Source organism: Varroa jacobsoni, unplaced genomic scaffold, assembly GCF_002532875.2.
Source record: "Varroa jacobsoni isolate VJ856 unplaced genomic scaffold, vjacob_1.0 scaffold_610, whole genome shotgun sequence".
Lineage (NCBI taxonomy): Eukaryota > Metazoa > Arthropoda > Arachnida > Mesostigmata > Varroidae > Varroa > Varroa jacobsoni.
In genome coordinates this window covers 126108-149817 of record NW_019213512.1, presented here as the reverse complement: position 1 = coordinate 149817, position 23710 = coordinate 126108, and the positions used below count along the sequence as shown (strand labels likewise).

Genomic DNA, 23710 nt, shown 5'->3' with positions numbered 1-23710 from the left:
TATATGCCAAATTCAATCACTGAAGGAAACGCTACTTCGGTCGATAAGAGTTCTGTCAATACTCTGGCGCACCACTAACGCTTTCGTTATATAACGCCTACTTGCAGAGTAATACGAAGTGAAACATGAAGGGGGGCACATGACCAGACTACATCAAAACATCCTGTAGAAGAATTACCATTTTATTGCAATATAGTAAATGTCTCTAAATAACATCAAAAGTTGGTCACAGTGAAGTCGGACAGAATACGAGGATAGATACATATGTGTATATATATAAAATGCAGAGTTTTTGTTGCCGAATGGCGACCTCAGCCGACAGCGCCTTAGAACGTCTTCGATACAGAATGGCTTGTAGCGTACACAGCTAACCAACACCAAAGAAATCTACGGAGAAATCATTTGCTAAAATTTTTTTAGAATTTAATTAATAGCGATTTAATAAATGATTTTTGTTCGAAAAAAGAACGTTATCTTCTATATCACTTTTTATTTATTTATTTATTTCGTTCGTCTATTTAAAAAAAATAGAAAGAAAACTATTTTTTATCCATAAACATTGGCTTTATAAAAGTTATGCACGTTTCGAAGAGAAAAACTTATCATTAAATTGGAATATTTTCATAGATTTAAAGCGGTTGTCCAGATAAAGATAATAGCATATAATTACAGATAACATTCTTTCAAGTTCATTTTGTATGTGGGGTGGTCAAACAGCATATTCGCCCTGAACGCTCCGTGGTAAAATACTGGGCAATTACTGCCTTCGGCGATACTGCTTTACCCCGGGCCATACCGTTTCGTTCAGTCAAACTGCATATTTCCGTTAAGAAACAGACGACAATGAGGTCTTTGGGATACCAAGAAATTAACAAGAAATGCTCCGACACCCTTTGTTGATGCCGAGATGAAGGTTTCATCTTGATTTATAGCCAATAGTATAGAGTAACTGTTGGCGTTTCTGTAAAGAAATTTGGTTCAACTCCGGAAGTCAGTGAACGGTCGGATGAACATCGATCAGTTCATACAAGAAATCAGACATAGATTATTTCAATAACGATGTTTATTTCATTAAGAGAGATAGCATTAGGAAAATCATAGTTGCAATTGCCTAAAAATATAGCGATCTGTTACTAACAAACCAAAAATCAAATAATAAAAACGCAGCGTTCATAGGTCTGCGTCAGACAAACAGCTATGGCGCCATAAAAAATCAATAAACCAGTAAAAGCACCTTTCATTTAAGCTCATTTTAAAAGCAAGCTTTTCGTATTGTTTACCGTCAGTTCTCTTCGACGCCCAATGTACGACATCGCAATTGAGGCAGAAAATTCTTAAGGGTTTTCGAATAACTTTAACTACGTACTTTAGATATTGAATGGCTGAAATTTTGAATTGCTGGACCCATATATCCGTCGCTCACCCAATGATATCGGCTCTTTACTACTCTGAAGCTACTACATGAAAGACCCTGTTACGCCCAACAATTGAGGTTGAAAAGACTTCCCCATAGCTTGGTTATAACGTAGAATATGTATTGTTATTTCGGCTGAAATGGAAAGGTTTTCCTTAGTATGACCTTGACATTGACTGTTAGCTTGTCAAAAAAGTACTGACCGTTTCAAGGGCAAAATTTAGGCAGATATTTTCCACATTTCAAAATAATATTATTGAGCTAAATGTGAGCCATGACCTTTTGCCACGTTTCAGGCAACACCATAAACCCATCATTGTAGAATTTTTATGGTTTCTGGGCGAACAATTGTGACGACTAATTTTTGCCCCTTCTGTGGAAATAAAATTAGCGGATGAATTGAACCTGCAGATTCCTGAACTTTTTTTCAGGTAACTAAAGATGTATGCAGTCTGGCATTGTCATAATAGAAAACGACGTCTGTTTCGTTCACTGGTTGCGGTCAGTTACTTTCAATGGCTTGTTGTAGTCAGTTCTAGACAGTAGAGACCCGAATCAAACCTTTTATCAGCCGTTAGCAACCTAAACCCAGCAAACGCGTTACATCACCTTCTTTTGTACACCGATCTGGGCTTTTCCAAAAAGTGCGGAGGACATAAATTTGACGTTTCCGTTTGCACGTTATTATTGTATGCACCCTATAGTTGTATGAATGTTTTTGCAATGATTCGTGTGGCATCCAAACATCGAGCGTCTCTTTCTGTAGCCAGCCAGCTAGCAAAACTCTTTGGTGGGGCATATCTACTTTCCTGGCGATATCATGGCCACTTTCGTGTTGTTCTTTGTCAACGTCCGCCATGATTTGATTAACTTTTCCCATAATTGCTCGATTACTACAAGAAACATCCTTCACATCGAAATTCCTAAAACGAGAGCGACAGAGCCATCTTTGGGCCGTTCCTTCCATCCTGCACCTAGATCATAAACAGCACAAGGCTTTCATAGGATTTTGTCCTAATAGAATTGTAAGCTATAGTAAATTTTTTCAAAAAGTTCGTTCATATTCAAGGTGTCTTATGTTTCAATAAGGTCAACAATGGTAGTACATCTACCGTATTCAAATCTATTTCAAATGACAACGCGACACGATTCGTATAGGCTGATTCGTTTAAAGCCATCCAGTTAAAAAATAACCAATACTTTCTTGATAACGGTACATTTAAATGAAAACTGGGGCTCATTAGATATCTAAACAATTCCTAACAAAAGGAAATTATGACCTGGCTTTTTTTGCATCTTCTTGAGCAATTGCAATAGTTCGGGTTTAAGATCCGGTATCATCGTGACCCACCCCATCAGACAACTGCAAGTTCCCAGCATGAAACGAATCGTGTGTCTATGCATGGACTTGGACCTAGAGCACAACGTGTCCCTAATATTAGCCGGCAGATACGTTACCCACTAAGTTATCACGTGGATAGCATTTCATAACTTGCTGATTATGAAACTCATGTAAGTAATACTTCATTTATCCGTGTATTAGATGTACAGCGTAAAAAATAACTCCTTGGTAATTCTTGCCAAGTTTCATACTAATCGCTATTGATCGAACTGCCTATGCTAGAAGTTCCGCGGAGACAGTGAGTCCATATCTCACATATGGCAAACGAAGTAAAACGTCAGAAATGATATAGGTGTATATATATATATATATATATATATATATATATATATATATATATATATATATATATATATCATTATAAAACTTGAACTTTTCAACGTTAGTCTGGATTTTCCTTCATGAAGAAATTTTTGAGAACAAACAACCCGACTATTCGCGGGGCGCTTACATAGAATGAATTTCTTTTCGTAACGGAATTAATGAGGAAGGAAATTTTCGTTATTTTTAAAGATAATGTACTAGAACGAAGATGAACGATAGTCTAGGGAAATGAAATGCAAGATTCGTACAAAAAGATTCGATTTTTTCATTATGTACTTCCTTCTACCGGCCTTGCACCCCTACACAGGACACTACATGGAAGACTATGGTGCAGGTAGATGGTCATCACAGCAGTGGATATTCGAGTAAAGAGCCTGCATCAAGTTGCTGCCAGTACAATTATTTATTTCCTTCATTCTTTCTCTCTACTGGCCTCCTACAGTACAATCACAGGTTGATCACAGGCTTCATAGTTTACGGCTAGTTGGCAATCAACACACGAAGCTGTAATAAACATATGAGAATGGCTGATGGGTCTGGCGTCCTTGTTTACGAAAAAAACCCAACGAACACATTATTGTAACATTTGAGTTGAACGCCCAGGCAAGATAATGCCATCGAAATAGTACGATATGTGAATTACTGTGTTTTAAATCAAGAGGCAGGGTCTCGGCGCACCAGATAACAGCCACGTAGAAACATCACGTTATACAATTTGTCGCTAAAAGTTCCTGGTTCAATAAGCTCACATATTTGTCACATAAGTTACATCTTGCGCGGCAGTGGTTTGAATTTTAAGGACAAGTACTTCTGCCATGCTTCAAGTTTAATGGACACATTCTCAGAAGGCGTATCCCCTTTTGTCGTCTCAGCCAAGCAGACTTGAACAATCGATAGGCCATCAACGATAGCAGACAAATATTTAGCTTATGCAGAAAACCTATTATGTATTTCTTTCTGGTATTCGCGTTGATTCTGCATAGGTCGTCTGTGGTTGGATCGTTAGTTTGTGCTCCCTCGTTAATTACAAAAGGCTGTGGTCCTCATCGGAGCATCGGCGAGCACGTATAGCGTTAGAAGGCTGCCACGCTGGCCTGATCTGCAAAATCTGTAATTTGCAGCTGCAGCGAAGCCGTTTTCGTCGTCGAATCCGCCACAAACACGACTAAAGTCGGTGCCTTCCAAATCAAATCAAATACGCGCTCCTCACAAGCGTACCCCCTGAATACTAGGAATAATTTTTATCGACCGCTAGTTTTATTAGTTTACCCTAATCCTTGTTTCTTTTCTGTTCTGTCGTGAAATAAACAGATACATGTTTCACCAGTTTCAAAAAAGTCGAAACATTTAAATTGTCAAAGCGGATTGTGGCAGGGGCAAAAATACTCAATGAAAATTTACAACGACATGTATGAGGCTGGTGTTCGATATTTACAAGATGGTGTAGCTGGATAACGGCTGTTGCTATGAGCTGACTACGTTGATGAAATTTCAGACGTATTTTTAGTTTTCCGTGCATCCTGTATGTAATTAATTAACCAACATAGATACGGGAATAGCCAGTTGAAAGCTTCTCTTAGACGTTTTTCGGTACACACATTTCGGACGGAAAGCAGAAACGTTTTCGAGGGTCTGTTTGACCACAGACTTCCTTGTTGTTATACGAGGAGATCTGCATAAGTATTGGGTTTGCAAGTCTTATAGAATTAATCGATAAATACGTAAACAAGCAAGATGTTGTGCATTATGTTGAAATTACGTTATGAAGATGTTTTAGCTTCTTATCATAATGCCAAGATATCAGTATGAGACAATTTTGGGGCAACTTCCATATTAACCCATATGAAGTATATAATTTATCAAGACCGCATTATCGTTGTTAGACAGGTTGCAATCAACGGTCGACCGATCCTGAAATTAAACTTTGTTTCACTTAACAGCCGGAAAGGTAAACGTCTAGACGAAATGATCGACAAATCAATAAAAGTTTGATAAGCGAACCTGAAGGAAAGTTTGTATTGAAATTATATACTATTATATAAAGCGTATTAAATACAAAGCCTTGTTTTTTTAGCTAGTTCTCCTTCTGTAATGATCGCTGTCTCTGTATTCTTTAAACACGCTTGTAACGTTAACCATGGTGCTGAATTGCAGGAACACAAGGATTTTGTACTTTCGTACTAGATCGGTTATTTCGGTATCGTCCAAGGTACGCGGGAACGTTTTCATTTCTAGTCTTTATTGCTTTCAAAATTCAAGATCTTGAGTACAATCAGCTGCGTCTTGAGGTAGAAATATTAAGGACTGTGTAAACCATAACTCAATATTTATATGATCTTTTATTGAACTATACATCTTTTTAGATGGTAATACAGAACATTTGCGTTGGAAGATATACTTTTACTTAAAAATACAACTATATTGTACAAATGCATGGATGACAAAAACTAATTCCTTGACAAATAAGCGACCTCAACGGCGAACTCATAAGACGAAAAGTGGCCTATTCCGCTATCAGACAACTATATCAGGTATTTAGAAACGCAGACTTTTCCAGAGGGTGGAGATACTTATTCTTAGGCCACAGATTTAGGGGACTCTTCGAACTTCGTGTCTATTTTCAAATGCATCATATCGCAGAGATCGATCCTGTGATCTCTGGCTTTTCGCGTCCAGCCCCTTTCGGAGCAGTCTGAACCAACGTCGCCTGAATCATTTTCTTCTTTTAATTTGTTCAATTATTATACGTGTCCAATGATCCACTCAAGTTTATTTCATCATTAAAGCCCTAGCACAATTTTTTCGTTGTGACATTTCAACAATGCTCATCTCTATCCTCTGCTGGGTTAACAATTACAGGCCATGAGGTTAGATCTTTACTGCCATTCGCACTACAGCTTCTACAAAGGACGGCTAGCTTTATCATATTTTCATTATGGAAAGAGAGAGAGATCGTCTGCTTTAAAATGAGGGGCAAATTCTTCATAGCTGTAGCAATCGACCACATATGCCGCGTATTCCAACCTGACATCCTGGATCAGGAAAAAATTTAAAAATATATTTCAGCAATTACTGTGCCTAACTTTTGTTGGTAAACTGGCAGCCGTAGAAAACACGCTCATATTTGTTCCTGTTTATGGGACTTTCAATGGAAGGCTAGCCAGCCAACAATTTTATCTACGGATTTCCCTACGCCCTTCATTTTCATAATCAGGACGCGTTTCAGCTTTTTGTTGGGCCTTCACGACTACAATTTGATTTAAATCTCGTACAGAATACGTGCCTCTGTTACACGAATACATTAAGCAAGAAGCGGGAGCAGTTTATTGTGACAGGCATACTGCATTAGATCTATGCACTTCAAATTCTATTTTAAGCAGAATCACCGGCCATACCCATTTCTACGAGAACCGTAACACAAATGCTTCAACATCAAACAATTATTCTTGCCCAGCTAATTTAACAGAGTTTGTCTCGCTCCAGATATTCTGCTCCTTATCGTGCAGGGAGTAATATACTACAGATCCGAATAAGGATTCCCTAACGAAGCCGGTTACGGGTGGTAAAGACACGTGTTTCCACGAGAAAAACTAAAAAAAAATTGTAAAAAAAGGACACTGAGGGCCCGAATGAGCTAAGACTGGTTTCGCCTCGTTCAACTAAAGTTTGACCCGTTTTGCAATACAAATAACAAAATTGACCCAATGCACTGTTAATTATATAAATAAATTAATTAGCAGCTTCACCGTAAACTAAGGTAAACATTCTAAAATAATTTTTTGTGTTCTATTGTTTACTTGCCGTATAGGGCAGACGCTAAGTAAAATCTTGTTTTTAAAGAATACATGCATAGAGAAACGCACTTGCAGACAACCAGGATCCTTTTTTTCTAACTAAGCTTTTCTGAAAGCAACGGACAAACGTTTAGACATCACCTTCTGAAGAACACTAAAAGCGCTTCCGTCGGAAACGGTGCGGACGTACCAAAAATGAACAGCGCCAAAACAAGATTGTCAATCCGGTCTGAGTGAGGCCAAATCGTGTACGTTTCCGCGCCTTTCGCTTGTCTACTCTCGATGCTAAAAACTTACTCTATACTTGTCGAAAGTGTCGTTAAACCAAAAAAATATAGATATAATACATCGCGTATGGCCGTCACACGATATAATAGCTCCTTTATTAAAAATAGCTTATGATGCAATTAGTCTATAACTAGTCAGTAAAATAACAATTACTATATAAATTTTGGACAAAGTGATTTTGTTACCAATGCAAGCTAAATATCTGCATGACAAAGACGAAGCTAACATACGTTAACCGCATTGCGGTATTTTTTTTTAACTTGAAAGGCTTTTTTTTGCTGTAAATATATGTATAAGGGATTTTTTCCCCTTTTTTTTGGGCATTAAGAAGCATACAGGCAGAGATGAGGGGGCTTTACATTCAAAGTTACAGCTCCTTTAAATGTAAGTGTTTTCCATCTCAATTAAAGATCTGTTATTATTATTTTTTTGTTCTGATTTGAGATTTAAAGCCTTGTGCACCTAGCGCGCCTACGTTTTCCTTTCATTCTGTGGAAAGTAGAACCCAAATGACAATATCTATCACATACAACGATGGCCTTCATTAATATACATTCTGTTTTTATGCCATTTTTATAACTGGAACGTAACATTGACATGCAATGCAAACCAATACACCATTTTCTTCCCTCGAAAAAAAAAAAAAAAAAAAAATGGATTAAAATAGACAATGATAGTCTTAACGCGCGTATATACCTTTTCGTGTTGTGTTTGGTAAATCGAACCGCAAAAAATTGATAATGATTTTTACTCTTTTTTTGTAAACATCTCAAATGGACGTAGGAACTTAGTGATAGTATTTGTTTAACTCAGCAGGTCTTATTTGTTGTTACTGAGATTGTTCAAAATTGCTTTCTCACAAGAGGATTTTGTTATTTCACGCACCGGAATGGCCAAGGACGACGTTGAATTGAAGGACGACGTTCATATCACCACAGTCGTATCGTATCGTATAGATTAAAAGCAGGTAAAAAGATCGATCACTCAACTGCAGACTTATCAGATATATACTTTTTGATAAAATAGATCAAAGTTGTTATTGACTCAATAAAATAATAACAAATAGGGGAACACAGAAACAGGCATTATTCTTCCGACCCAACCCATGTATATGAAGATATATAAAAAATGTCGAGTGAATTTTCGCGTCTCTTGGGTCGCTTATTTAAGACTGGAAATAGCTAAAGTGTAACATTTCGGAGACGTAGTCTAAGGCAGTAGCTTGTTAACGGTGTAGATGAGGTCCGTAGTTTTTTTTTCTTTTTCAGAACAGACTCATTCATAACATAGAAGGTGCAGGTGACCTTAGAATGGTTAGAAATTAGAAAAAAGAAGGGTTTCCGTCTATCGTCCTCCTCTGCCTACAAAATTTGATGCACTCTGTTAACGTGTACAGAGGACACATCAGGCCAATCGACATACGCATTGAAGTTCATTTTAGCATTTGAACAATAAACAGCGATAATTAATTTCCTCGTTCCTCCTATCGAGTTTTTGAGCTAAAAACAAAGTTTTGAAGGTCACGTTGGTCCCCTCGAGCATCACTTATGACCTTAGGTGAAACCGTTCATCGAGAGGAGCTCTGAAGGCTCTTCGAATACTAGCCAACCGCGAATGTATTCAGTGAAGGCTATGAGCCTTAGTGCGAATGAATGCCTCCAACTATACCTAAAATCGTGGTGTGACTTAGTGAAGAATCCGAAGAAGCATTTATTGAATTGTTTCAATATTCCGTTCAGAGCAAATCGAATATAGAAACAAATCTTACGAATGCCAGATATTTTTTCTATTAGATGAACTAAAGACATTGGCAAGGCATGGATGATGCGAGTGCCGATAAGCTGGACGGAAGGCGAAGAGATTATGAGTAATAAATCAGCGATAACGATGGTTGGCCATCGTTCGCGACTCTCGCTGTTCTCATACGATTTGAGTTTTGCGCTCTACGCGAACGAGTATACGATTTTTCATTTCGTTTCGTACAAATGGCTGTAAAAGTCTCTGGGAATCGTTTGCTGCCGATCTGATCCCGAATGTTCCGTAAACACACATACATATATATATGACTAGATGTTCGGTTTAATGTCATACTTCTTGAGACGCTGCTTTGTCGGATTCAAGAAGTACAAAAACGGCTGATTAATCCGATTGCATATTAAATATTTTCGTCGCATAGATAATATCATATAAACTGAACGTCCTGAACAGGAGCAACGCCATTATCCTTTTCCTCTGCAGCGTCACCGGTTACCATGATTCGACTTCAAAATGGTTTCTTTTGATCTTATTTGATCGTTGGCTTTCTTAGCAGGCCGCGCCAGGCCAGGAGTGGCGATGATGAGGACGACAGCAATCATTGATTGCGCGTCGCCTCGCTGAACTGCGCTACTGCTCCATCGACTTACAATGGAGCACTGTTATTAATGTAGTACGTCGTTGCAGAGAACCACGTTAGCTTTAGCAGACAATAGTTAATTTTGTATATTCGCAATGTAGGACTGCAATATCGTACTTCGCGTACTAAATTAAATCGAAGCGTCTGGTAGGTCGAACAACCACAGACGCCTCTGGGGCGCAAATGTATTGGCTACGTGATGTCCGCGGTACGGGCCTTGGGAATCATAGGCACTCGAGCCAATCTTGCTATATTGCGCCCCTTTAAGGGTAGTGTTTTGTATGTCTCTCTTTGCTGGATGTATCGGGTCTAATAGCGGCAGTATTATACATGGACAGCACGGTTTTAATTGTCTACCTCCGACCAAGATGTTCACCTTCATTGACTATATCTTGTCGAGGTTGCGTGTACATGAACGTGTGCAACAACGATCCAACGCTATTGCACTATACATGTACCGGTAGAAACCCGCATGCAAGGCTTTTCCGACCGACTGGCTCTACAATTTACCTTCTCCTAGCGGGAACTATGTTTTGTTTATCTTCGTATAGAGGAACAGAACACAGCTTAATCCCTCAGCTCTCACGCCAGCCACTGCTCTTTTGTTACATCTGGTAATAGGGCTGTTCCCAGGAACACTCTGACGAGAGTGTGTACGTTCGGGCACGCGGATATGGCCATTTCACGACTTTTTGGAGTGCAGCGGAGATCAGAACAGCATCTCGATTGACCCTGTAGCCGCGATAGTTCTCTTTGTGGTTCGCAATTTCCGATAATTCTACGCTTTGCCCTGGTGAGAGCATTGATAATCGATCAGCTCTTGCCGGATCTCTACATAATTGGTGCAAAACTATTTGCCCGGTTCAACACTTCTCGCAAGTTTCATGTTTACTGTTTTCCCTTGACTGCTGTTCATAGCCAGCCAAGTTTGCGGACGATTCAACAACATTGCCCTGGAATCTTCAACGAATACACCACTGATGAGATAGTATGCGCCGACGTGATCGGGAGAATAAATACGAATGTCTGCTAGGTAGGTAGGGGGATTGGATAAAGAAAGCCTTATGTGGACCATATCTGCGCAACGCACAGGTTATTACTAATATACTAATTGAATTTTCCTTCATATATCATTTCCAGCGATAGTTTCAGACCGCAAGTTGACGGGGCGAGCTAATCGGAATCAATCAATTTGGAGTCAAGGGACCGATTGAGCTTATATAGGTTTTGTGTCTCCCTATATGCCTGGATCATTCGTCTATTATTCACACGGATTGTTTATACACATGTTTATTACAAGAAAAATTTTCCACCAGATATCTACCAGAATTTTCCTATTATTACTGATCGATAGTTAGTTAGCAGATAAGCGTTCAACCGTTCTGGTCTTCGGAGCAATCGAAGCATCAACGAAGACATGCGCACTATTCGAACTTCTCTCATAATAATTGACTCATCACTGGCGCTTCGATCTGAGGCTGAGTATTATGTTTTATTTGAGAATTAAAAAATATTTTAGTCTTAAATCTCAATGAGTAAAAGGCTTGACGAGTCACTTGTCGCTATTTAGAACAATATAATGCAGATTCTCGGCGGTTACGATACGTCAATTGAGCTCTTCTCGATTATTTTATCTACTTAACTATTTGACAAAATTCAGTCCTTTTCTATGATCAAATGGGTTGACTTTACAAAATGTAATTGATAATGGCAACGAATTTCGTACGGTGTACCGTACTACTATACGGAGTCCACAAGAATATTGCTTAATAGATTTATTGACCTACATCAAACCCAGGACCCATATCTCGGTTTCAAGTCCCCCAACTATACTGCTCGTTTCGAGGTGTAGGAGGAGCGGCGTAAAAAACAACGCTCATCGCTACAATATGCTAACAGCTATTTTATATGGGGAAAAAAACTATTCGAAAGGCATTCAATATGAAAGATCATAATTAACATGTAACAATTTTACGGCTTGCTGGATTTTTTCTATTTAATAGTACGTTTCAGGACGAAGTAGAGGCGCAGTTTCGGTATGTTGGTTGACATAAAAATACATGATTCCAGGTTTCTGTTCCATTCGCCAGTATTAAGTGTGTGATACAACGCTTACTATCATCTCATTACGCGTGCGGATTATGATTTTCAGACACGCTGCACAGAGAAAACCATCTTCATTGACAGACCCTACAAAAGAGAGAAATCAACAAAATTAACAACACCCAAATTGTATTATTCAAGAAAAATTTGGTTCTTCGTATCTGAATAAATCTCTGATCACTGTGATTGGATGTCAAAGATCTGTACTTCAGATTGCACCTAACTTTCTCGAGGCCCATTTTCTATAATAATAAATCTATTATTCTATCTATGAGCATGTGATAGTTTTCATGAAATCATCACACATGATATCTTATTCAGCGGGCTTCAGAGCGGCCAGTTTAACTTCTTTACGAGTACTTTTTTTGTCAGGATTACGTATATAGAGATTTGTTTGTAGTTCTCAGTGAACTTCAGGTGCCGTGCGGATACTTCATCACCAGTAATATTCGACTCGTTTGGCATAAGCTGTACGTTCTATTATCACGTTCTAGGCATATTAAATTTGTTACACAGATTTTGTAGTCTGCTTTACCTTGTTGAGAATGGGAGAAGCAAATTAGTGAAGATTTATATCAGGCAAAATACTGAAATGGTCAAATCAGACACGTAACACAACATTGACTTTCAGTGATAATAGCAAAAAAAAAAAAACTAGAGAAATAGCAAATGACAACTCGCGTAAAAGTTGTGGTACTTAGCCACAGGATGAAGGTTTGATGTCTTTCTAACAAATGACTTCAGTGAACATGTAGTTTAAGACAAGACTGACAGAACAGAAAAATAAGCTATTTTCAGCGTAAAGATATGACTCAGTCTTACTTGAATAGCTTTGATCTTGGGGTACATTAACCACTCCGTTTGCCATCGCCTATTAGCTTCAAGGACCATCATCAAACGTCCTCTGCTTGTCCAGATATCCCGACCTGAGTTAATCGGCGATTGCTTTGAGAATACGCTGGCCATAGGATTGCGTATTAGGAAGCCGCCTCTTTATTATTATCAAAATTAGAATATAGCTTGTTGGTAACTATATATATATATATATATATATATATATTGATGGTGAGTGTTTGCTTTTATTAGTAAAATGCGCATCTCGCTTTTTTTTAGTTGATTTCTGATGAGGACAGTACCTATTTTGCTTCGTAACTTACTTACGTTATTAAGTTTATTAAATGTAATTAACGATCGTAAATATATGTAATGTTGATGATATGCTTGAAGAGTTGTCTGTTCTCTTCGTATAGTAGTTAGTTAGGGTCACATGATCGATGTAGTTCCTTACTTTGAATCGAGTGAATTATAAAAGAGGTAAGCAGCTAATGGGACGGTAACCATAACGACCGTAAGTTCGCCTCTAGCTAGTATCTATGAATGAAAAATAGAAAACTTATTAATAGCGCCTGATTTTTCTTCTAGTATTGTAGTTGGAATAATTTAATAAATGAATGTGTTTATTCAACACGATGTAAAATTAATCAATTTCAAACATCGTTTTGGTATGTTCTTCTGCGTCTCTTTCTATTTTCAGTTAGTTTTGCAGAGCAAGTATACGGCCAAAAAAAAGGTTCGACGCCTGGACGGAACAGGAAAAGTTTTTCTATGCCACTTCAATAGAGGACGACGCTGAAAAGACAATCTTCGCCGGCCGCTGTTTCGATCCGTGAATTTGTACTGTCTTGAGTATGTAGGGTAGCGACAAGGTATTTCTCCTCAGAGTCCCCCTTCTCGCATTGCTTTTGGAGTCGTTGGATAAGTTGCCACGAGACCAAAATAGCGACGAAAGCGTCATGTTTCTGGTATGCATGGCTAAAACATTATTTCGTTGCTCTTTCCCCTTTTCTGTTTAAAAAATACAGAAGCAGTGAAAGATAGAACACAAAAAGACAAACGTTATAAGTCCGCAGTGAGATGCCATTGTTCTCCATGGAAACGAACTGCCGAGTCGAAGACGAAGCATGCAGGAGTAAACTTATGAGACGAATCCGTGTGTACGTAAAGCTGATGTAGGAACATACTTGTGTATGAATAGAACAGACGTCTTCGTGGATATATGAAAGCAAACCGGCAGGTGCAGTCAATGTAGACCTGGGACACATTCGATTTAGACGGGCAGCAGCCGCTAATTTTCAGAACTTTTTCCGATCATCCAGAGATTTCGCAAATTGAAAATGGTTAACTTCTTCTCTCTGAGCTATAGATGGGAAAGCTTTAGGCGAAGTTCCTTAAATTGAAGCTTGTCGGAGGAGAAAAAGGTCGCACCTATCCAAAAGAATTTGCTATTGACCTTTCCAAGTAGTTTGGATCATTTCTTTGGATATACGTCCGTCTATCTTTTAGGCGAACATATTAATTGTTACCATTTACACCAATTAGTGGAGAAGGTATAGGAAAATGTGGACCTTGATCAGAAGGGAAACATTGGAAAAAACGAGGGAAAAGGGCTTAATTAGAAACGAATTACCCTTTGATATTTATCTATTTTGGCTTACTGATTTTGCAGGCGTGCATGCTTAGGGCCCTAGATCTGGGAAGAAGAAAATCTGTTCCCGCTGGGTTTTCGAAAGAGACGATGACCTAGTTTGTAATCCGTTTACTAAATTGCCTAGATTTAGATCCTCATTTGTACATAAATGTTGCTAATGCTGATTGTGGCTGTTCGAAAAAACATGGCCATTCAAGTTTCCAAGTGGCAAATGGCTGGGAAAAATAGAAAGTGTGCTTAGCTTCCGCATAAGCCCGTCCAAAAAGTTTAAGGACGGACTATATTTGAAATGATGAAATAAATACAGTATTACTTTCGAAATAACCTAACTTGATGCATATTGAGGAGCAAAGACTGAAACTTCATCGAAAGCTACCTAAATGTATGAACTAATGAGACTTCAAAGTAAGCCGACCAGCTGAAATCAGTACTGAGACATGCGTAGCTTAAACTTTTAAACTTATTAGCGATTAGCAATAAAGAAAGTTCGAGATGCGCTGCGTAACTGGAACTTACAAGCATGCAATAACGTCGCGATAAAAACGTCCAGCGGCAAATTTCTCATTCGCATTCCCCGTGAATACACTACGATATAATCGGTAGCCCGCATCTTCAGATTTGCCCACACAGAGAGACAATGAAGTCATTAAATTTATCATACATAACATTTACTGGGATAAGCAGTATAGGTGATTTTGCTCGGTTCCAGTTCTCTAACAATCGACAACCAAATGCATGCTTCTGCAAACCACATCTGTTTCTGGAACCGTTGACATCTGCAAATATCTTCGTCGTTCCTAAATGTTAAAATGCTTTTTCATCTTTTGAATTCAGAAATTTTTATTCCGATCTATCATTCTGGTTGGCTTTTTCAACATCTCCAAAATCACTACCAGCTCCTTCAGTCATAAACAAGTAATAGTCACATTGTTTAGATCACGTCAAAAGCCGCCCTCAGACCCATCCTAGTTTTTGGTAGCATAATGTGGGTCTTTTCCCGTTGTCGTGTAGCTGCTAACAAGTGCCCGCCGAATTATCGATAGTCTAGCTACGATACTGCTTCACGAAGTCTTGCTCTATTACTTCGATGAGCGACAACAACGACGGATCAATCTGTTTAATATTGGCGTCCTAATTCACATCGGGGTTTGCTGCTTTAGATTTATCTTATTGTGGCTCTCTAGGCGAATACCTTATAAAACCCCAGGGTTTCTTTTAAACGCTGCCTCATACGATAGTCGATTTAATAAAAGGGAAAAAACGATCATTTTAGGGAGAATTAAGATAAGCTATAGAAGCGATTGGCAATGTGCTCACGGGACTCGAAAAGAACGATAAATGTTTCCGGCATATCACCCTGTGTTCATGCTTAGGGATTTCGGTAGGCCTCACTTACATGCGCAAATATTCATTTAGCAGTCATTCCATGGTAGGCAGAAATGAAGGCTATGGTATGAACGATGAGGAAGAACGCAATAGAAGTGAGGCGACTCGAGAAGGTAACGTGGAAATGATATTTTGATATCTATCTGTAGAGGATACGATTGGCAGATGGATCGATGAGGATCCTGCTGATATAACTGTAGGCATATTCGCATGTATCTAAAAAAAATGTTTCTGCATATACTACCGATAGGATTGAGGAATCCAAAATCCAAGTTCCACTTGTTCAACTTCGCTAAGAAATACTGGACCATTAAGCCAATTCCTGTAAATTCATAATTGTTGGTTTTCAACGAAAATGTTGGTAACCCATTTAACTTGAACTCAAAACAATCTTTCAAACAACATCGATTCTTGCATGGCAGGGAACCTTTCGTTTAATAAACGTCTGTTCTAATTGTCTGACTGTAGCAGATCGATTAGTCACACTCTCCTGTTTGTCTCCGGTTCTTAAAGGCTAGTTTTAGTTGTTCTGACACACACAGCAGACATCGAAGCAAATTGCGACCATTTACATTACCGCTAATATCCATAGTATTTCATAACAATTTTCAAAAAAAAAACCTTAAAATTCCCTCTAGTTTAACGTACATAGTGTAGATTATACGAACATGGAAAGGACTGATCCGGTAAGAACTGAATTAATGAAGGAAGAACGTATAGAGATCGTTTGCATCATGTTAAAGGTGTGGCGTTCAATGGTGACAACGTCGTTACTTAGAAGCGGAAGTAAAAGCTGTTGGAGCTTTTCGACGACTCTGTTGAATCTGACGACAAGCAGTGATAGATATGGCGGTAAAATGTCCATCCCTGCAATTTTTGTACTGACAGCGCTGAGCATAGAGCTCCTTTGCCAAAGGAGGCCAATGGATACCGTCCATTGCTTTTATCAAAAGTTATTCAAAATCATTTATTAAGTGACGTATATATATATATATAAAAGCTAAAGGAAGGGTTTCAAAAGTTTACGAGGAACATTTCTGACAGTCGAAGAGTTTTCATAGCAGCTCTGTTAAGGCAACAGGAAATAGGTAAATTATTGCAACAAACCCATTTACCCCTATACCATTTCCATGTTCCTTCTGTTCCATAATGGCATAATGCTGGTATATGTCTAGTGTGCATGTCACGATGCCCTGAGCATTATAGCCTTACTGCAATGTAGAAATGATACAAGCATGTTACATTATTTGATCCGCTCTTTAATGTAGTAATTAACACATCTTTATGTATTGTTATTATATAAAAAAAAATACGCAAAGGCTTCGATGGTGTCAAACAAGTTTTTCCTCTTCCTATATATAAATTTAGTTCTTCTTCGTCGTTCTGTGAATTGAAATTTATAGACCAATTAGAACCGTGTTAATATTGCTTCGATTGTAAAACTTTTTCGTATTATAGTTTGTTTATCGGCGTTTGCAAAGAATAACATAATATTATGTTTGTTTTGCTGCACGGTACGGCTTGCTCTTTCAATACAACATAAACTTGTGCTTTATTTACTAAACTGTTCTAAGTTCTTACACAAAACAATTACTTTATCACTATAACATCGTTACAATTACTAGTAATAGCTAAAAATAGTTACTTCTTTTTCCGCCTAATCATTCGGTCTTATTTTTGACGATTTAAAATTTCCCGCGAAAATCCTTTATTTGATGTGAGTTGTCGAACCTGACGAAAAAGACAACTCTAGACGGGCGGTAAGTGGTGTTCTGGGTCGTTGGCTTATTTCATAATAACAACAGACTGAAATTATCTCACTTCAAAAAAGGTCTATATAGAATATTTTCGCTGATGCGTTTGCAGGTTTTGAGAAAGTGGGCTGATTTGACCAAAGTTAGCCCTTAATCACTTTTTTCAAATACAGCGCGGGCAAAATCTTTTTACGTAATAATAATATGTAACGTGCTGTTTTGACGTTTCAATAATCATGTGATGTGTATTATTATTGTACAATTGAGGTCACTATCATGGTCCTTTTGCCTTTGCTTACTCACTCCCACTAATTTTCAATGACTTAATGCCATATTTATTTAATAAACAAATCTGGACGTCGAGCATTCTGTACCGGCGCACCCTCGACTACGTTCACTCGTCCAACTTTTTTATCATCAAATTCATGCAGCAAATCGAGCGGACTAGTGCATATTTTACTGCGTCCGTCGACCAGCGTATCCTGCTCTGTTTATAATTACCCGGTGTGAGTCACGTATAGTTTGCCGTCAGCGTCAGATATAGCGATCTCGTCCTTTGGAGCCATCAAATATACACTACCACCGGCAGTCGCATCCATTCCTCAATGATCATTTACCAATGATAGTGTCTCCGTGACCATGATCGGACAAATTACTTAAACTACGTGGAACAGCCCTGGGCAGAAACAGTTGTTAAGCGCTCGCTGGGATAGTTAGCGAGCTTTACCTTATCACTGATGTGTACTTCTTCTTCAAGATTCATCCGTTCCATAGAAATTAATACAAGCGAAGTCAAGATTAAAGAAAAGCTGCATAGAAGCGTTCGTTGAGTCACGCCGACACATTCCCGCCCCTATGCTCCTAGCCGCCGGCCTATTTTCACACTGGAACATCCATTAGGTTCAATGAAACTTCACACGGATTTCTAAGATAAACTCCAACTAATATGGGCATTGTTGTTGCCATCTTTGCCTTTCTGTTCACCTTAGAAGATTCTTTAACGCTGGACGATCTATTCCCATGTGCTCCGGCTTTGACCTTTTTCTGCTGCTTTCATTGCAGCGTCTGCATCGGCGGATGCCTTCAGCTCTCGTGTCCTTTTTTCAAGGCCGATTTCGCTACGTCGCATCGCGATCCTACGCATAACAACACGCAAGGCTAAGCCCCATTATCAGATCAGTATTTTCAGCGTCGACCTAGATGACTCTGAATGCGAAGGGTACGTCGGGGCTATCAGAGGTGCGGGTTGTTAAAGACAATCGAAGAGATAGCCGCCCAGACTGCTTCTTAGTTGGAGCGTCGGCAACGTCTGGCTCACTGCCTCACAGGCGGAAGGATGAACGAAACCGTCGATGTGCGGCGTCAGCATCGGCAAGCAGATAGGACGTTGCTTGATAACGAACTAGATGAGCTGAATTAGCGTGTGTGGACAGTACGACATACAATATGATTGCATGTATCATATGTAGCATCTAAGGACAGAATAGGAGGCGAAGTGACAAAGAGATTGACTTCCCCAACAATGGAGTTAACTGCCCGCTGCCATGTTTCCGCCTCGGTTATAAATCACATATGTATGTGCACCTAATAAAAAATACTGTCAGCACCTGACAGCTCGAGATAAGTGATAGGCCACGGCCATTTTAAAGCGTTCGCATACATTTCGTTTCTGTTAGCACCTTCATGGTAGAGGGCGTAGGGTACACTGTGAAGATTATGTCAGAGTTCTCCCAGCCATAACCTTGGACCGTTATGACTGTCTAGCACTCATTAGAGGTCGCCCAAGTGTAGCCTAGGATGCTTTTGAATGTTGAACATTCCCCTTGGTGTCTTCCCACTGAATTAGAGGCTGGAGACACCTAGGAGCTGGATGAACTCGACACTGCCTCATTCATGTGTTTAACGCGTAGCTGTAACGGCCATTTCGCCTGCGGTGGCGAGGAAGTTCTACAACAGACGAAGTCGCTTTGCGGATCGGACTCGAGATAAGCGGGCCGGGAAAATAGGGCACATACGCGCTAATAAAGAAAATATAATTCTCTTAATTAAGGCTCGGGAATGACCACCCTGGCGAGCTGGCCGATGCCTAAGATATCGAGGGTTTACCTTGTATGCAGAACGAAGAGAGCATTGCAAACTACCTCAATGATGAAATGGGAAAACCGTAAACTCAAAACATAGTATTAATTATATTACATTTGAACGAAAAATGTATGCAATTAGACTAAAATTACTGTATTAAGAAGGAGAAATAATATATATGTATACATATATATTTAGTTCTTATGCTGTTACGCTCTCTATTTGCTAGTGACGGAAAATAAATATGCCAAATAAACTTGTTTGTATGCAAGTAAAATTGAGCAGTGTATCAGCCGATATCCTGTAAAATAGCCGTACACCCCTGATAATGTAGGTGATAGCCTATGTAACAAGGCTAAGGTAGGGTCGTATTAAGAAAAGCTGCTCTGAACTATGAATCAGTGAATAAAGGAAAGATGGCGGGCAGAAGTATAATAATATATTTCCGAAATACGTTCCCAAATGAGGCTAAAGCAATTTATTTAAATAACTTCTCTTAGCAATCAAAAATAGACACGTGGCGTTCGACGATTCCATCAGAGATAGGTACCCTTTGTTGGATTTAACTAGAATCTATTTGTCAGCAGATCGACCGCCCTCGACAATGGTTTCAGTATAAGTAAATATATATACATAAACGCCCAATTATTTTTATAATATGGCAAGATAAGCCTAGTTGTCAAGAGCACTCGATAGCCCTAGGATGAACAATAAATAGGAAGGAACTTGTTTGAAGTATACCGACATATCTAACTGAAAAAGCTGGCGTGGTAATTTTCGACGTAATAATAGGGTTGTAATATAGCATTGCCACTTGAAGACAGCAGGCAGTTGGATAAATTCGTACATTCAATCTTCTTCCTATTTCGAAACAGATGTCGACCTACTGTTGATTTTTCTAGAAACTTTTAGCTTCGAAACTTATCGAGATGCACCTTTGAAACATGAAATTTAAAGAAAAATCTATATGTTTACATAGCTACTGATCTTTTTCATATACCGAAATGGTGACACACTAATAGATTAAATGCTAAAAACGTATGATGACTTATTAAAAGATATAGCTTATTCAGTTTAGATCCTGTATCAGCATATTTTACTTAAACAGACGTTTCCTGCATAAATTCTAACACTGTTTTGTTGTGATTCGATCATCATAGAGGCTCAGCACCGGACTAATCTAATCGGCCACATGTTCTTTTCTGCCCGTCTGCCCAATAGACTAAATGCGGTTACTCAACAATACGAAGTCTTCGAAGTTGTACAGAAGGCCCCCCTACGATACCAATTCTATGCGATAGCAAACAAGACGAAATGTTGTAACTATGTGTAGCGACTATATTACGATACAACGAAGGTGCTTTTCGAAAACGACCCTTTTACTCAAGCAAAGGTAAGATTTTTTTGTTCATGAGACGAGCAGAACCATGATTACATCGTGCTATACTGGAATTGTGCTCGACTCGGGGCTTCCAACCAGTTTCTTTATTTCGGTGTATTGTAGTTGCAAGCTGTCTGTTAACCAGCCTCCTATGTGGGCGCAGAAAACGCTTGACTGGAGGCACATGGGCAGCAGGAAGAATGGTACGAAACCCGAGCGAAAATTAACGATGACAATAATGACATCAACGCTACACCCGCAATAAAACAGATACAGGCATCTTTTCAGAGGTTGAGCTGTGCCGGTACTGACACAAACACAACATGGCCGTTGCTATAAGAGATATTATTACTTATGTGACATCAATCGGTTGGAGGTGGAAGTTTACGGATCGATCCGCATGGCAAACGCATTACTCAAGACAATTCGGCCTTAGACGGGTCTTCCGTCCAAAATTGCATCGATGACCTTTTTGCAGACACCTGCGTGTCCTATTGGCAAGGCATTCGGTGTTCAACTTGATTAAGAGTAGAGCTCTGTTATTTTATTGTTATAACGAGGAGTTGTTTTGCTTGATAGAACACCAAGCTAATATTGACGTAAGTACTAAAACGTTACCTCTGTCCTAGTGGCTTATTCGGACAAACTTATTTGTTTTTCCAATGTGTAGAATCTCTCGTTTACAATGAAACTCCCTGAAATTTCATATATATATATATATATATATATATATATATATATACGCTTTGGTTGAAATAGTGAGCCTAAAATTATTCCGCCCAAAAAGGTTAATTCGACTAATATAGAGAAAGTGCTTTGGTTTAGTGCAAACAATTGCCAAATGTATAATACGACCAGGCTAAGATTGGAACGGGCGCTACAACATTGAATTGTGAAAAGCATCTAAGAGGATTGAGCTAATGCCGTTTGTGTTCGTATTTTCACAGATATTTTTTTATTTGGAGCAAAGGTACAAAATTCGGCCATTCAGAAATTCAGGAATCGTATTTTTTGGTCTAGCCTTTGTAGGTGTACGCAGTAAAAAACAACGCTCGAAATAATTCAACATGATAAAGCACAAAATTCTCCAAATGAACTCTTCGTAGATTCTTTTCCTACATTTGACACCCATAGAATGAAATGCTATCAAGCAAAATATTTCTTTCTGCGCTTGTACTTAGCTTATTTGATCAGATGATCCGGGGGCCTCATTTTCGTGTCACGTCCATCCGAAACAGTGGGCGTCACAGAGGAAAAGGGCTGAGAACTTTTCTCCCTCATGTGTGTCTGGCTACGGTGGTCCTATTGATCGTCTACCCGCTTATAACCCCTAGCGCAAATAACCACGACGCAGCTACTATTCAATCGACTGTTCCAAAATACAACACGATGCGCTCTATATTTAGTGCAGGTTTTTGCTTTTATATTCAACTCGTTTCAATCAGGACGTGAATGCCTAGAATTAACAATGAATGCGGTCCTATATCGTTTACTGCCAGTGGTATAATCTGGAGTAATCACAGGTCATTTCGTTTGCACCTGTTTGAGTTATAATTAGGTATATTTAGGCTTGTTGAAGTTGTTCATTTACCTTTCAACTACAGCTGTAGATTAGAAGAATTTACTGAATGTAGAAACGATACTCGTCCATATGGTGCGCACACTGGAGCTGGGACTCCAAAAGTTTTTGAACTTTACGTGGGTTCACAACTATTCAAAAACGCTAACATCGCTATCTGTCGCTTTATTAGACACATTGATATTTGAATCTTCTAGGCTTTTTTGGATTCATAGAAACTTGTTGCAATTATGTGCAATCTAAGCATCGTAACGAGACTTGGAACCATCCTTATTAACATTGAGCGTTGCCGATTAAAAAGCCACTTATAACTAAAGTTCCTTTGGCGAATTCAGTTACCCGACCCGGTATAAATAGTCACGTTTTTAATCGAAATGCCGAAATAGCAACTTATTATTATATTAGGGTTGAACCTATTTGGTCTAAGCAGTAAATGGCCGTTTCGTCGCATCCAGGCCATTGTCTGAATAGTTTTTCCAAAGTGGATTCATGCAAACTGACCTATACCCTATCGATTGATAACAAAATATGAAGGAGCAATTTTTTTACTGATAAGGCTAGATAAGGATAATAAATGGCCGAAATTAACTGTACATCTTGCACTTAACGGGAAACAGTTATTTGAAGGACGCGAGTTTTAGAGAAGTCTTAGTACGCAGTTGCTTCGTCATAACTTGCGGTTAGGAAGTCGCTTATTCTAATTAACAGACAATTAAATATTTAAATCAACTTCGCTTAATATGTCTTTCTTTCTCTTCGATCCGCTTGTAAGGTGAAGGCTTCAAGTTGAAGTTTCCTTCTAGAAAAACTTCATTTAATCGTTAGCACCAACACTTCAATGTGCATTTTTTAGGCTAAAATTACCTAATAATTTTACCAAAAATGAGGAGTTGCGAATTCGCCTATAGATGTTGGCTTTTCATTGTTTCAGAAGCCTTCTCTAATTAGAAGCCATCTGTTCGCATTATCTTGCTGGTAAGTGTAGCTTTTCAGTGATATGTATCTCTGAGGTTTTAAAGATTCGCAATGTCGCTCCTGATAGCTTCATAGCGGATTATTTAGCGCATTTAGATAGGGCTGCGATCTGAGTATTTCTAACATTTCGTGACCATTTTCGGTTATAGCGCCTACATTTATATCAATAAAAACTTTGTTTTCTTCATTTGTAAAAAAGAGAGCGCGGTATTTGGCGGTCTCTCTCTGGTCGCTTTTTACCTCTCTCAAAGTCTCTGCAGTAGGCCAAGTTAGTTTGTTTTTCGTGATTATTCGAAGACGTATTATGCATTTTCAACAAAGGGTTGCTTTTAATTGGTCCACTTA

The 23710-nt window shown here is 38.8% G+C and overlaps 1 long non-coding RNA gene across 1 annotated transcript in view; it reads right to left on the bottom strand.

The window, feature by feature from the left end:
- Window positions 1-11502: 11502 nt before the first annotated feature.
- Window positions 11503-23710, bottom strand: part of LOC147753265 (uncharacterized) — a 31147-nt gene continuing 18939 nt past the window's right edge. Inside the window, exons 4-6 of the long non-coding RNA XR_015311730.1 lie at window positions 12543-12711; window positions 12256-12307; window positions 11503-11807 (exon numbers count right to left, since the gene is read on the bottom strand). This is a non-coding gene — a long non-coding RNA (uncharacterized LOC147753265). The remainder of the gene's footprint in view (window positions 11808-12255; window positions 12308-12542; window positions 12712-23710) is intronic.